Raw genomic sequence first — 14,118 nt, 5'->3', positions numbered from 1 at the left:
TCTCCATAGGTGGGTACCTCTCTTCTACGCTTCGGAGAGCTTGGCTCATGAAATATACGAGTTTCTGGACCCTGTCCTCTTCCCTGACTAAGGCTGTACTAACAGCGGCTGAGGTGACGGCTAAGTAGAGGTACAACTCCTCTCTTGGTTTGGATGGGCTCAGTAAAGGTGAGGAAGAAAGGTATGCCTTCAGATCCTCAAATGCGCGTTGACACTCGTTCGTCCATTCAAAGGCCTTTTTTAATGTGCAGGAAAAGGGAAGGCACTTATCCGTTGCTCTCGAAACGAATCTGTTCAATGCAGCAATTTTACCGTTCAAACTCTGTACCTCTTTGGTGTTTTATGGTGGAGCCAACTCCATGACGGCCCGTATCTTTTCCAGGTTGACTTCAATACCCCTTTGGGATACCATGAACCCCAGGAACTTCCCTGTCGTTACTCTGAACACACACTTGGAATCAGCTTCATGTTATAGTGCCTAAGGGTTTCGAAAGTCTCCTTGATGTCATCCAGGTATTTGTCTTCTCGTACGCTTTTTATTAGCATGTCGTCCACGTATACTTGGACGTTCCTCCTAATCTAGTGTGCAAACATCTTGTTCATAAGCCTTTGATACGTTGCGCCTGCGTTCTTGAGGCCAAATGGCATCACCTTACAACAAAAGAGACCCTGGCTTGTGATGAAAGAAGTCTTCTCCTAGTCAGCTTCGTCCAGCTTGATCTAGTTGTACCTAGAAAATGCGTCCATGAAACTCAGCAATTGATGTCTTGCCGTTGAATCCACCTAGATGTCAATCCGAGGGAGTAGGTAACTATCCTTAGGGTATGCCCTGTTCAATTCCACGAAATCCACGCACATTCTCCACCTTCCGTTGGCCTTTTTGACCATCACCACGTTGGCCAACCAGTTGAGGTAGTATACTTCTTGTATAAATTTGGCCTTTTGTAACTTGCAAACCTCCTTTGCTATGGCCCAGTCTCGTTCCTAAGCGAACACCTGCTTCTTTTGGCGGATGGGAGAGAAAGAGTGCGACACATTCAGCTTGTGGACTATGACCAAAGGGTCGATCTCGGGCATGTCTTCGTTGCTCCAGGCGAAGACGTCCTGGTTCTCCCTTAAGAATGATACTAGGGCCTGTCGAACTAGCGGGCTAGCAAGAGTACCTATTTTTGTCGTCCGCTCGGGTTTTGAGTTGTCAAGGTGCACTTCTTCCAGCCTCTTTACTGGTTCTGCCACCGTTCGCTCCTCTTTAATGCACATTGTTGATAAATGGTCGTCCATTTCCAACATAGCGATGTAACATTCGCGCGCCGCTACTTGATCTCCCCGCACTTCTCCTACCCTATACTCAGTGGGGAACTTCATCATTAGGTGGTAAATGGATGTTACGGCCTTCCATGAATTAAGGATTGGGCGGCCCAAGATGGCATTGTATGCGAATGAACAATCCAAAACTAGGAATGTGATGTACCTAGTGATCTGTTGAGGGTAATTACCGATGGTTACGGATAATGTGACCGTGCCGAGTGGGTACACTCTTGTTCCTCCAAATCCGATGAAAGGTGCGTTAGTTGGGATAAACTGTTCTCTCCCAATCCTCATCTACTAGAAATTTAGGTAGTATAGTATATCGGCGGAGCTCCTGTTGTCTACCAAGATCCTATGAGTGTTGTAGTCCCCAATCCATATACTTACAACAAGCGCGTCGTCGTGTGGATGATAAAGGCGCCGAGCGTCTTCCTCTGAGAACTCGATCACAGGGTTATCGATGCGCGCCATCTTCAAGACAAAACCTGTCAACTGAATGTTCTATACCATCCGGAGGTAGGTCATGCGCGCCTTCCTAGTTGAATAGGAAATCGCGGTGCCCCCTATAATCGTCCTTATGACCCCTATGGGCGGTTTGGGGCGCTCACTTTCCCTCCTGGGGCCCTACTTTTGTGGCTGGTCCGTCTTATCTTTGCTGATAAACCTCTGCAATTTCCCTTGTCTGATCAGGGCTTCTATCTACTGCTTTAAATCGTAGCATTCAGACGTGTCGTGGCCATGGTCTCAATGGGGAAAGGTTAGTACTTATTCCTAGACCTCTTACTAGGGTCACATTTTAGCTTGCCAGGAAATGTCAAGGATCCTTCATCTTTGATCTGCATGAGTACTTGATCGATGGGGACATTTAGTGGGGTGAAATTTGAGAATCTTCCCGTGGGGGGCTTGGAGCGTCTATCCTCTTGCATGTCTCCCGTCCTTGTGGTCTTCCGTCCTCTTTCCTGTCAGGTTTCTTCTGGTCTTTCTCTCTTCCTGGGCTTCTCCTCCCATGAAGGAAGCGCGTCTTCCGCATTCATGTATTTGGTGGCCTTGTAAAGTACATCCGACATGGTCTTCGGGTCGTTTTTGTAAAGGGAAAACAAATTCCCTTTCTGTAACCTACCGGTGAACGCAACCAATAGTATCTTGTCATCAGCTTCATCAATAAAGAGGGCCTCCTTGTTGAAACAAGTGATGTAAGACCTTAGCATCTCATCCTCCCGTTACTTGATGTTCATCAGCCATGCGAACGACTTCTTGTATCTGTGTCCCCCGATAAAGTGCGAGGCAAACTGGACGCTAAACTCCTTGAAGGTACTGATGGAGCTCGGATTCAACCTGCTAAACTAAACTCTTGTAGGTCCCCTCAATGTAGTGGGAAAAGCCTTGTACATGGATCTCGTTTACTACGTCTTGCAAGTGCATTAGGGTCTTGAAGGTCTCCAAGTGGTCCAAAGGATCTCTTGATCCATTGTAGGCTTCTACTTGCGGCATACAGAACTTCGGCGGGAGAGGGAATGAAGTAATGGACGCAATGAAGGGCAAATCTGTCTGATGCATGGTTCTGCTTGGTGAGGCATTCAACGGCCGCGGCGAGAGTCTGGACCTGTCTCTCAAGGGTCGTGATACGGGGTTGGTCTCCTTGGTTGTTGGTGGTGGTTACCATCGAGCAAGTAAGCACCGTGCACTTTTTGTCCAGGAAACAGTAGTATGGCTCACCAATTCCCTACAGAGGGCTCCAACTGATGAGGCCGAAAATCTTCAATAAGCTACACAGTCCTCACGTGCCCAAAACAACACCTACACAACACCGAAAAAGAAGACCTCAAGAGCGTACCGGTGTGGTACCGACCAAATACCCTTCAAAGGTTAAGTCAAAAAACTGTCACAACTCTAGAGGGCCATAGCTAGGGTGAATTATGCATACCTTGGTTTCTGAGGGTTTTGGGTTTTTATAGTTGTAGGGAACTGACCTTAGTTTCTTAGCGAAGAGGAATATTTCTTTGTAGAGAAAATCTTCATAAATGCACATATTTTAAGAGACCCTTTTCCATATAGAGGTTCTGTTGACCAGGGTTAATCGTAAAGCACAAGTTATTTCCATTTGAGGTTCTTTGAAGACTAAATAAACTATGTAGGTGCCACGCGGCTTTTGTCATCGTCCACCTTAGCACCTTTCCACACCATTATTCATCCACTGTAGGTGATCCGTTCTCCACAGGTCATTCGTTCACCTATGATACATTTCATCGTGTTGCTTCATCTCTCCATCCGTCCATTTAGTGTAGTTGCCTATGGTAGGTCTTGTAAAATTTGGCCGTCTACTTTAATTTCATCCTCTTTATTATGAATCCATTTTTCCTTTTGCTTCGATTTCACCTTCATCACAATTTTCCATTGATCCCTCAATTGATTCCTTTGTTTTTCCACATTCAATTCCTGATTGTCCCCTTTCAGATTCTTCTTTTCAAAACACTGGTATTCACTCCACTGATTTTGCAGACACTGTTTCTATAGATCAGATTTCTAGTTTACCACCCATTTCTCCATTATCACATACTAATCCTGAGATTGATTCTGAAAATGATGTTGTTTCTGTATCAGTTACTAGGCCTAATCCTCCCTTACCTCTCAGAAAGTCTAGTAGACCACACAAACCCCCTTCCTACCTACAGGATTATTCTTGCAAAGCTGTTCTTTCTAAACCCCTTTCTGGAATGCCTTACGATATTTTTACTGGTTTTACTTACTTTAATCTCAGTAAGAACTATAGGCAATATATCATGGTAGTTGATTCTACTTCACCAGACCCTACTTCCTTTCATGAGGTAGTTCAATCCCCTGATTAGAGAGCTGATATGGATAAGGAGATTGCAACTCTAGAACTCACTAATACATGGACTTTAACCACTCTTCCTCCTGGTAAAGTTCCCATTGGATGTAAGTGGGTTTATCGGACAAAATATAGGTTTGATGGTTCCATTGAAAGATATAAAGCTCGATTAGTGGTTAAAGGGTATACTCAAAGAGAGGGACTTGATTACACTGATACTTTCTCTCATGTAGCTAAATATGTTTTTGTCAGAATGGTTTTATCTTTGGCTTTTGTGAAAGGGTGGTTTCTTCAAAAAATGAATGTGAACAATGGCTTTTTACATGGTGATTTAGATGAAGAAGTTTATATGAGCTTTCCACCAGGGTTTCACAACAAGAGGGAGTGTGCTTCTAATTCTGGTTCTTTGGTTTGCAAGCTTAACAAGAGTCTTTATGGCTTAAAGCAAGCTTCAAGGCAATGGTTTGCCAAGTTTTCATACACGATTTTGAACTTTGGTTTTGTTCAATCCAAGGCAGACTACTCTCTTTTTACTTACACTAAAGGATCATCTTTCATTGTTCTGTTGGTATATGTAGATGATATTTTACTTACTGGAAATGATCCAGGTTGCATTAATGCATTAAAGTTCTCACTCGATGCTAAGTTTGGCTTAGAAGATTTGGGTTCTCTGAAGTACTTCTTGGGCCTTAAGGTTGCTAGAAGTGACAAGGTTATAAGCTTGAATCAGAGAAAGTATTGTTAGGAGATTCTACAAGATACAAGTTTCTTAGGTTCTAAACTAGCTAGAGCACCAAGGGAACAAAACTTGCATCTTTCAAAGGATGAAGGTAAGCTTCTTTCAGATTCAAGTCAGTATTGAAAATTGATTTGAAGATTGCTATATCTCACCTTAACTAAACCTAATATAACCTATGCAGTGCATAGATTGAGCCAATTCCTTGTTGAACCAAGAGAGCCTCGTATGCTAGCAGTCAATAGAGTACTTCAGTATTTGAAGGGTACACCAGGTAGAGGTTTGTTTTTTTTTTTTCTAGCAGTTCAAGTATGCAAGTAAAGGCCTTCTATGATGAGGATTGGGTAGCCTGCCCTGATACTAGAAGGTATCTCATAGGTTACAGTGTGTTTTTAGGAGATTCTTTAATCTCTTGAAGGTCCAAAAAGCAAAGTACAATCTCTAGGTCTTCAGCAGGGGTAGAGTACAGAGCAACGGCCACCACGACCTGTGAAATTGTTTGGGTTCTTCAGCTGTTAAGGGATTTAAGAGTTGATCATCCAAATAGTGTTCAATTGTTTTGTGATAACCAAGCTGCATTGCATATTGTAGCTAATCCAGTCTTCCAAGAAAGGACAAATTATATAGAAGTTAACTGTCACTTGGTAAGACACAAGATAATAGAGGGAGTGATTAAAACCTTCTATGTTTCAAGCCATTTTCAAACAATAGATATCTTCACGAAAGCATTGAGACTTCCAGCTTTTTGCAGATTAGTTAATTGCTTAGGGTTGATTGATATCTATTCACCAAATCTTAAGAATATTGGAAATCAAGTCACTAAACTTATGGTTCATAACTTGAGGGGGAGTGTTGAAACTTCAATCAAAAGGAAAGAAGACTTGGGTTGCAGTGACAAAGAAACAAAGGCAATCCAAAACGACAAGGTTTTAATCAAAAGGAAGAAAGACAAATTAAAAGAAAATGGTGTCGTTGAACTTAAGTAGCATTAGACTAATTGTTGGTTCGCGTAATTAGCATTAGTGGATTACAGCTGTCATTTGCTTACTGCTTAATCAGTTAGTTTGTTAGGATTTTTTTTTCCTTTTCTTCTTCCCTACTCTTGCTGTGTATATATATAGAGTAGAGTGTTAATGTAAATTAATGAGCTTTCTCATTTTTTACTTAATTCTGTGAATAAGGGGCTGTTTGGATCATCAATTTTCATAACTCATAACTTTGTTTTCATAACTCATAACTCAAAAATAATGAGACCCATAGCGAGAAGTCCATTTGAGAGCACCATAACTTTGTTTCCATTACTCAATTCTTTGATTTTTGAGTCATGAGTTATGGAAACTGAAAACACATTTTGGCTGTTTTCAGTTTCCATAACTCATAACTCAATGACATTTTTGTAATTAAACACACATGGGGGACCCACTAGTCATAACTCAGCCGCACCTTTTGATCAACTGACTTTTTTTTTTTTTTTTCACTGGGTTCAATCTTCACTCTTCAGTTTTTTTTTCCCACTGGGTTCAGGTTTCTAGGTTTTTTTTTTTTTTTCTTTTTCTTTCACTGGGTTTGGGTGGTCTGGGTACTGGAAAAAAAAGAAAAAGAAAAAAAGAAGTTGCACCGAGTGATAGGTATGGGACCCACAAACAATGTGAAAAATATTGAGTGATGGGAAGTGAGTGATGGTATCAAACGAGTGTGGTATTTTAAAGTGATGAGTGACAGAAATTGAATGACAAAAAAAAGCATCCAAACAGCCCCTAAGATTTTCCTAGTTGTATGTAGAAAGCCATCTTTTACATAAGTCCAACTCAGGCAGCAGAACACATGATCCAAGCCATGGGTTTACAACACGAATATAGTGAAAGGGAGGGGGATACGGTATGTATGATAGGATGGGTTACCTTACAGCTATAGAGGACGTGTTTCTCACCCATTGGCACATTGTGACTTGGAATAGGTGTAGGTGGGTTGAGGTATACTGTGCTGGAGTGTGTGGTTGTTGTCAATGCCTAAAGCACCAAGCTCTTGGTCAAGCAATGCAAAGCTTCAAATTCCCAGAACCTGGTTGAAGCCCTGAATCTCTAAAACAAACGCAAATAGCTGATGGCTGAAAAACCACTTCAGATAGCCATTCTCAGAAAACTTATTTGGTATATGGAAATTAATTAGGAAATACAAACGGTGGAAAAGGAGGTTCAACGCTCCTATTTCCCACGAGTAATCTGGGTTACTTAAAGAAGTGCTTCAGAAGCTTACTGTGTCTAGAGGACAACTCATTGGTCCAACTATTCACTCTTCACCACTATAAAGGATGGGGTGAGGTTGAAGGAAATCAAAATAAACAAAGAGAAAAATCACACATCATCACAATAATTATAATCAATTAGAAAATCAAAGAAAGGTCATCATAGATACAAAACATCAGTAAATAAGAAGAGAATCATTCTCTAAAAGCAACTTCACTATTAGAAAACAACCAAGACACGATTGTACTCTCTCTCTATCATCACCCTCCTCTCTCTCTCTCTCTCTAATATTAAGTCTCAATGGGCTAGCTTCTTGTTGAATAGAGTGTGTTAATGATGTCTTTGTGTTATTTTTGTATCACACTTGCATTCTAATACCTATGCCATGTATTTGTAAGCACTTGATTATGTTCATGGATCTCTTGTCGATGTATTGTTGATATAACTTGGTACTTGTAAACATATTGTGGACTGGGTTGTATTTTGAGAAGTTTGCTTACATCTAATATTATCTGTTTTGATGACTTCTGTTGTCAAAGTGAGAGAATGTTATATTTATTTATTATTTTTATGTAGACTGACACAGTAATGAAATATGTGAGTATGGGCCTTCAGAGCACTTGCAGCTACCTCGCCTTACATAAAAGCAGCAAACAATTTTACCTAAGCAACCAAAACATAACACCCATCAAACTCAATAAAGCAACAAAATTTTTTAGCAATGAACATTCCTATGCTACTATTTTGAAGCTCTGTTCGTTGCCAAAACTAAAAGAAACTATTTTATTATTTTATTTTTGAAGCACATTTTAGAAAGTAGAAGCATCACTAGGTGAGCAAGTTCCAACTCTAGTTACATATATACGATAGCAGGAGGGGTTGTATCATGGAATAGGTACAAACATAAAATAACAAATTCCTCAATTATGGAGGCAGAGTAAGTAAATTGTTATGACTATGTGTCGGGCAATTTGTTTGTGGAATTTGATCTCAGGGCTAGGTATTGTAGATACCGTTGTGTGGCTGCTGAAAATATTTTGTGATAATTCTACAATAGTTTCTTTTTCCGGGAACACTAGGAGCTCTTCTTGTTCCAAGCATCTTGAGATTAAATATTTCTTTTGCTAGAGAGGAAGTAATTAAGTCTATTTGTGTTGAGCACGTTTCCACAAAACATATGTTGCCTTATTCACTAACAAAAGGTTTAGCTCCAAAAGTGTTTAAGGAGCATGTGACTCATATAAGCTTTTTGGAGTTTTGTTGTATTGAGTTATTGGGAATTTCGTGTGTATGTGCATGTTGTGAACACTATTTATCTTGTCATGTATATCATTGTGCCACATTTTGTTGATTATGGCATAAATATTATAATGCGAGACAACCATATTAAGTCTCAATGGGCTAGCTTCTTGTTGAATAGAGTGTGTTAATGATGTCTTTGTTTTATTTTTGTATCACACTTGCATTCTAATACCTATGCCATGTATTTGTAAGCACTTGATTATGTTCATGGATCTCTTGTCGATGTATTGTTGATATAACTTGGTACTTGTAAACATATTGTGGACTGGGTTGTATTTTGAGAAGTTTGCTTACATCTAATATTATCTGTTTTGATGACTTCTGTTGTCAAAGTGAGAGAATGTTATATTTATTTATTATTTTTATGTAGACTGACATAGTAATGAAATATGTGAGTATGGGCCTTCAGAGCACTTGCAGCTACCTCGCCTTACATAAAAGCAGCAAACAATTTTACCCATGCAACCAAAACATAACACCCATCAAACTCAATAAAGCAACAAAATTTTTTAGCAATGAACATTCCTATGCTACTATTTTGAAGCTCTGTTCATTGCCAAAACTAAAAGAAACTATTTTATTATTTTTGAATTTGAATTTGACTCTCTCTCTCTCTATCCTCTTCATTTGAGTCTCTGTGGGTTGAGAGGAAGATAGAGACGAAATAATATAAAAAGGCCCCTAAACCTATGTGAAAGAAAATCCTCAACAACCTAGACCCATTAGCAAATACAATGAAAATCCAACACTCACCACATGCAAACCCACACGCCATTAATTTCGTCTCAAAGCACTCATGTGCTTACACTTTCATTGCCACGCGCCATTGACCCGCAACCTTTTGGAGTACAATTTTATGGGACTAAGACCCACGCACTGTCTCAGTGCATCTTAGTAAAGAAGAGAGAGAGAGAGAGGGAGGGAGGGAGACATCTGTTGTGGGTTGACCGAAAAAAGAATTAAGTGAAAGAGAAAAAAAAATTTATTTAAAGATAGAATATTGAGTCTGGTGTAAAAGTATGTACAATTGAATTAGTTAAAGTAACATTTTAGAAGAAATTTGATTAAGGGTCCATTTGGATAGAACTTATTGTTAAAAACTGAAAACTGAAAACTGAAAACACTGTAGCAAAATAATTTTAAAATGTGTGAATAGTACCGCGAGACCCATTTTTAATGAAAAAGTGGCTGAAAAGTGAAATTTGTGGGTCCGTGAACAGTGCACGAATGCACTGTTTACGGAAGACTGGTCAACATCTGCGGCTTGGAAAAAAAAAAAAAAAAAAGCTTGAAACGCAAAACGCAAAACGCAGCCTTCAATCCAAACACATTCTAAAACATTAGTAGCAAGCCTTCTGTGATGCTCTTATTATGTGTCTTTTATTTGTGGGCCCATAATGAGATGGGCCAATATATGGCACACAAGGAGAAGCTCCTACCTCACCCTTAAAACATAACCATTAGTCCATTTTGATTGTTTTGCACTCTCTCTTCATTACGTGGTCTAGGGTAGAAGGTAGTACTTTTCTCCTCTCACATACACTGAACTGATCTTGCAGCCACCATTATTTTCTAAATCAAACTCTTTTCTCTAGGACTAATGGATGGAGGTATGTAATTTCTTCTCTAAATAATCCTACATGCTATGTTTTCAGAAAGTATATTAGAGTAATTTTTAACAAGGAATTCATGCTTTTGGCTTCCTTCGCCATTAGTCTTGGTATGTGGGGCACAATCTTTAGGCTAGTGACCAAGCAAATTGCATTTGGTATACTTCTTTCGAATCGAATGTGTTGACACCCTATTTTGCAATTCGCATTCAACCTCACATGGAGTGTAAAAAGGTAATTTCACCTTGGAAATATGCATCTTGATTCTGGTTATTAGAACCTTAATCTCATTTCACCAAAATGATCTTGATGTTGTAACAATCAAATCGACTGGTCATAAGCTCTAATCGGACAATCAAATTGAAAGTTATCATCAAATCAAGTTTTAATTGCCGAGATGCACTATCACAAACTGAGTCTGACTATATGTGATTATGAACAATTGATTCCAATTGGTTATAATTATAATTAATTTGAGATTAATGATGTGTCATAATTTGATTGGCTAGGACTACATTTTATGATAAGGTTGCACACATTTAATTAATTAAATAGTCAAACATCAATTATTCAATGAGTAATTTGTGAATCTATCTTTTAATTAGGGTAAATTTGGAACTAATTAAATCTGAAATGGGAGTGATTGGAGCCTATTAATGTTAATTGGAAACTAATTTGCGACCTATTAATGTTAATTGTGCTGAAATTATTTTCTAACTAATGACATCTGCTCACCATTTCGTTGATATTTCTCAGACTATTTTGAATCTGTGAATGAGGTTGATTTTTTTAGAAACTAGACATCTGAGGCTTCAATTTAAGTACAAGAAGGAGACAATTCCAATCAGAATTAAGTAAGATATGATGTTTTAAATTTGGCTCTACAGGCTGTTATAGTAGCTACGGGAAAATCGAATTTTGCTTGCTCCTCATTCCCACCAATCTTTATATTTAATGCACCCAATTTCCCTAAAGACTAAAATAAGGTCTAGATTCATGATTTTTTGTCAACCCTCATTAAATGACATTCCATTCATATTTTCTCCTACACTACTATATAAACCCCCCTCTCCTCCATTCCAAAGGACACAAAACCCGCACTCTTCTCCTCTCTTGAGTTTCAGTGAAATAGAGTAGTCTTGTTATATCTTGGTCTTCTTGAGACTCAAGGTATTGAGTGAGAATCACTCTCTCTCTTCTAGCTCTTCTTTCCCTCCACCCTTAGGACCTCCACCAAGAGTCCCCTCCTCCACTGTATGAATCTTGCATGAAGGTATAATCATTTTCCCTAACTTGTTTTTTATGTTGCCATGATAAGAATTTAAGATTAAAGCATGATTGTAATTATTTAAATTCCCTTGAATATGTTTGAAAGTTCTTAAATGTTCTTATGTGTTCTTCACATGTTCTTGGTTGTTCATCACATATTCATGCGTAACACTAGTTTTGATCTTAAATCCACATCAAAAATATGAAAGAGATGTTTGTTTCATAAATCTTTCAAATTCTTGAATCTAGGATATCACCATCTACACACATTCACTAGAATTTATTTTTCAATCCAAATGCAATGCTTAATAAATTGAATTAGGGTTTATCACATGCACACACATTAAATTCAACATGCAAATTGATTGGTAACAGTTTGGATGATATGATATGAATGTTGGCCACTATAGTCTAGAAGAATGGTTTCACCAGGTAAGGTGGGTGCCTAACACCTTCTCACCTTGTAATATAGCCTCCAAGCTTAGATAAAGGGTTGATAGATCAATACTTATCCTTGTAATTTTCAATTTCTAGATTGTAACTAGGAAACAAAACCATGTACTTTATCTTAGATTGTATCTAGGACCAAAGCCATGTAATTTCCTATGATCAATGTAAATTCAATTTCAAATTCATAAAATGATGAATTTTTCAATTATGATTTTCTTATTTTTTCTAATAATTAAATAAGTGGCGACTCAATTGTAAAAACTTTAATTTAAAGGGGAAAATATAATCAGTCGAACCTCCATTTTGAGAAGTGATAACATGACTCCACACATTCACGTGGGTTTGTCCTAACACCATAAAAAAAAATGGGCCAGGGGCGCGGTCTCTCACAGTGGCGACTCCACTGGGGATATTGATGGCTAAGTTTCAATTAGGTTATTATGGCCAACCATGTTATTGTTTGTTTATTGCTTTTTTGTATGTAACATATCAAATATGTCATTATATTACTTGTCATGCATCATTTGCTTGAATGAATTTTTTTTATTTTAATTTGTGTGCTAGCCTAAAAGCTTGGTAGTATTAGCTGTGGGTTGTGGTCTTCCTGAGACTCACATACCCAGTGGTGAACCTACCACCCACCGCGACAAGGATCATCATGGTTATGCCATGGTGGTTTATAGGGACAAACTTTACCGTTTGGACTAATGTGGCGCTCATGGCGTCACAAATTTGGAGGTACGACGTCCTACCTTATGAGGACCTTTAACCTACCTTCTACCAATGTTGTAATGACCTATAGAACCTACCTTTAGGTCGACCAATGTAAATTGCATTGCATTATGCATGTGTTTAGACTTTGTTTGAACCATGGTGAGCCCAAGTCCAACGCTTGAGACCATCATAATGGTTTGAACCTTGTATATTATGAATGAACTCAAGCCTAAAAGCCTATGATTGAACTCTACTTGGCATGCAACCCAAATTTGTTTCTTGAATGAGTCAAAGCCCAACACTTGAGCCCATTGAAGGTGTATATGCATGATCAACATCAAAGGCCAAAAGCTCACCAGACGCATGCCTTCCAAGTGTAAGGTTAAGCCATTTCAAGCAAATATCAAAAGATCATAATCAAGGTTCAAGCCTTCCAAGTGCAAGACCAAGCCATTTCATCATAATTAAGGTTCAAGCATACCAAGTCTCAAGCATTCTAAAAGGACCAAAAAGAAGCAAGCGGCCCAACTTTGCCTCACTTCACATTAGGTTTACAATATCATGGTTAAGCTTAAAGTTTGTTTGTTTATTCCATGTTTCTATGTTTCTTTGAATTAAAAATTTTCATGTAGCATTTAATGTGCTTTGTTTGTGTATATATATTATAAAAAAAACAAAAAAATTCAAAAAAAAAATCCAAGATTTCCAAATCTTTCCCCAAAAAAAGAGAAAAATTTTCAAATGAAAAAATTCTTTAGACTAGGGGCATTGGGCCCTTGAGTCATTAAAAAAAAAAAATTCTTTGAACTAGGGGCATTGGACTTCCTCGTGACTTTTTCAAAAAGCCCATTTTTCCTTTCAAAGATTTCAAGATTCTTTAAAGTCTTCTTTTCAAAATGGTACATGAGGATCCCTTGGAGAAAACTTTTTCTAAATTGTGATGTTTAAAGGCTTGAACAATCAACTTGTACTGAGAAAGGATTAATTTCATTTGATCCGTGTAAACACTTTTGCTTAGTTACTTTGAATAAAAGAAGAAATGGTCTTAAAAGGCAATATAAGAAAATATATCCTTCAGAAAATTCAAAAAGCTCATGCATTCATTCCAAATTTTTGAAAACTTTTGTGTCTCCAACAGAGTATTCATACTTTTTCTTTTAAGAGGAATTCATTAAAAGAGCTCAAGTCACTGTGCCTACAAGCAAGCATTACTAGGGATAGAAGACTATCTTTGGTAAAACAAGATTATACCATAATACCTAGAATGATCATTATCCATTGCTAGCCCATTTGAGCCTTTAAACACTTAGCCTCTTTTTCGCATGAACCCACTAAAATCTAAACTTGGGGTGGGAAAAATCAAGATATGCATACTTAAATCTCATGTTGAAGAGGACTCAACCTTGTAACTTCGAAGCTAATTTATAAGGCTCTCCTAGAAGACATGAAAGACAAGTAGAGGATTCATTAAGATAAAGATAAGAGATTATTAAAGAAAAATGAGGTTTCATTCAATCAAGGAAAAAGAAATGAAATTCTAGTGTGCCTCAAGTTTGAAGAGCCTAAAATTCATCATGCCAAGAGGAATACAAGGTTCATCCAAAAGAGAGTTCATCAAAAAAGGAAAAGAATTATCAAGCATAGAAAGGTGCA

The sequence above is a fragment of the Castanea sativa genome, chromosome 4 (assembly GCF_040712315.1).
Source record: "Castanea sativa cultivar Marrone di Chiusa Pesio chromosome 4, ASM4071231v1".
Classification (NCBI taxonomy): domain Eukaryota; kingdom Viridiplantae; phylum Streptophyta; class Magnoliopsida; order Fagales; family Fagaceae; genus Castanea; species Castanea sativa.
The sequence above is the reverse complement of the archived record's forward strand: the minus strand, read 5'-3'. Positions refer to the sequence as shown.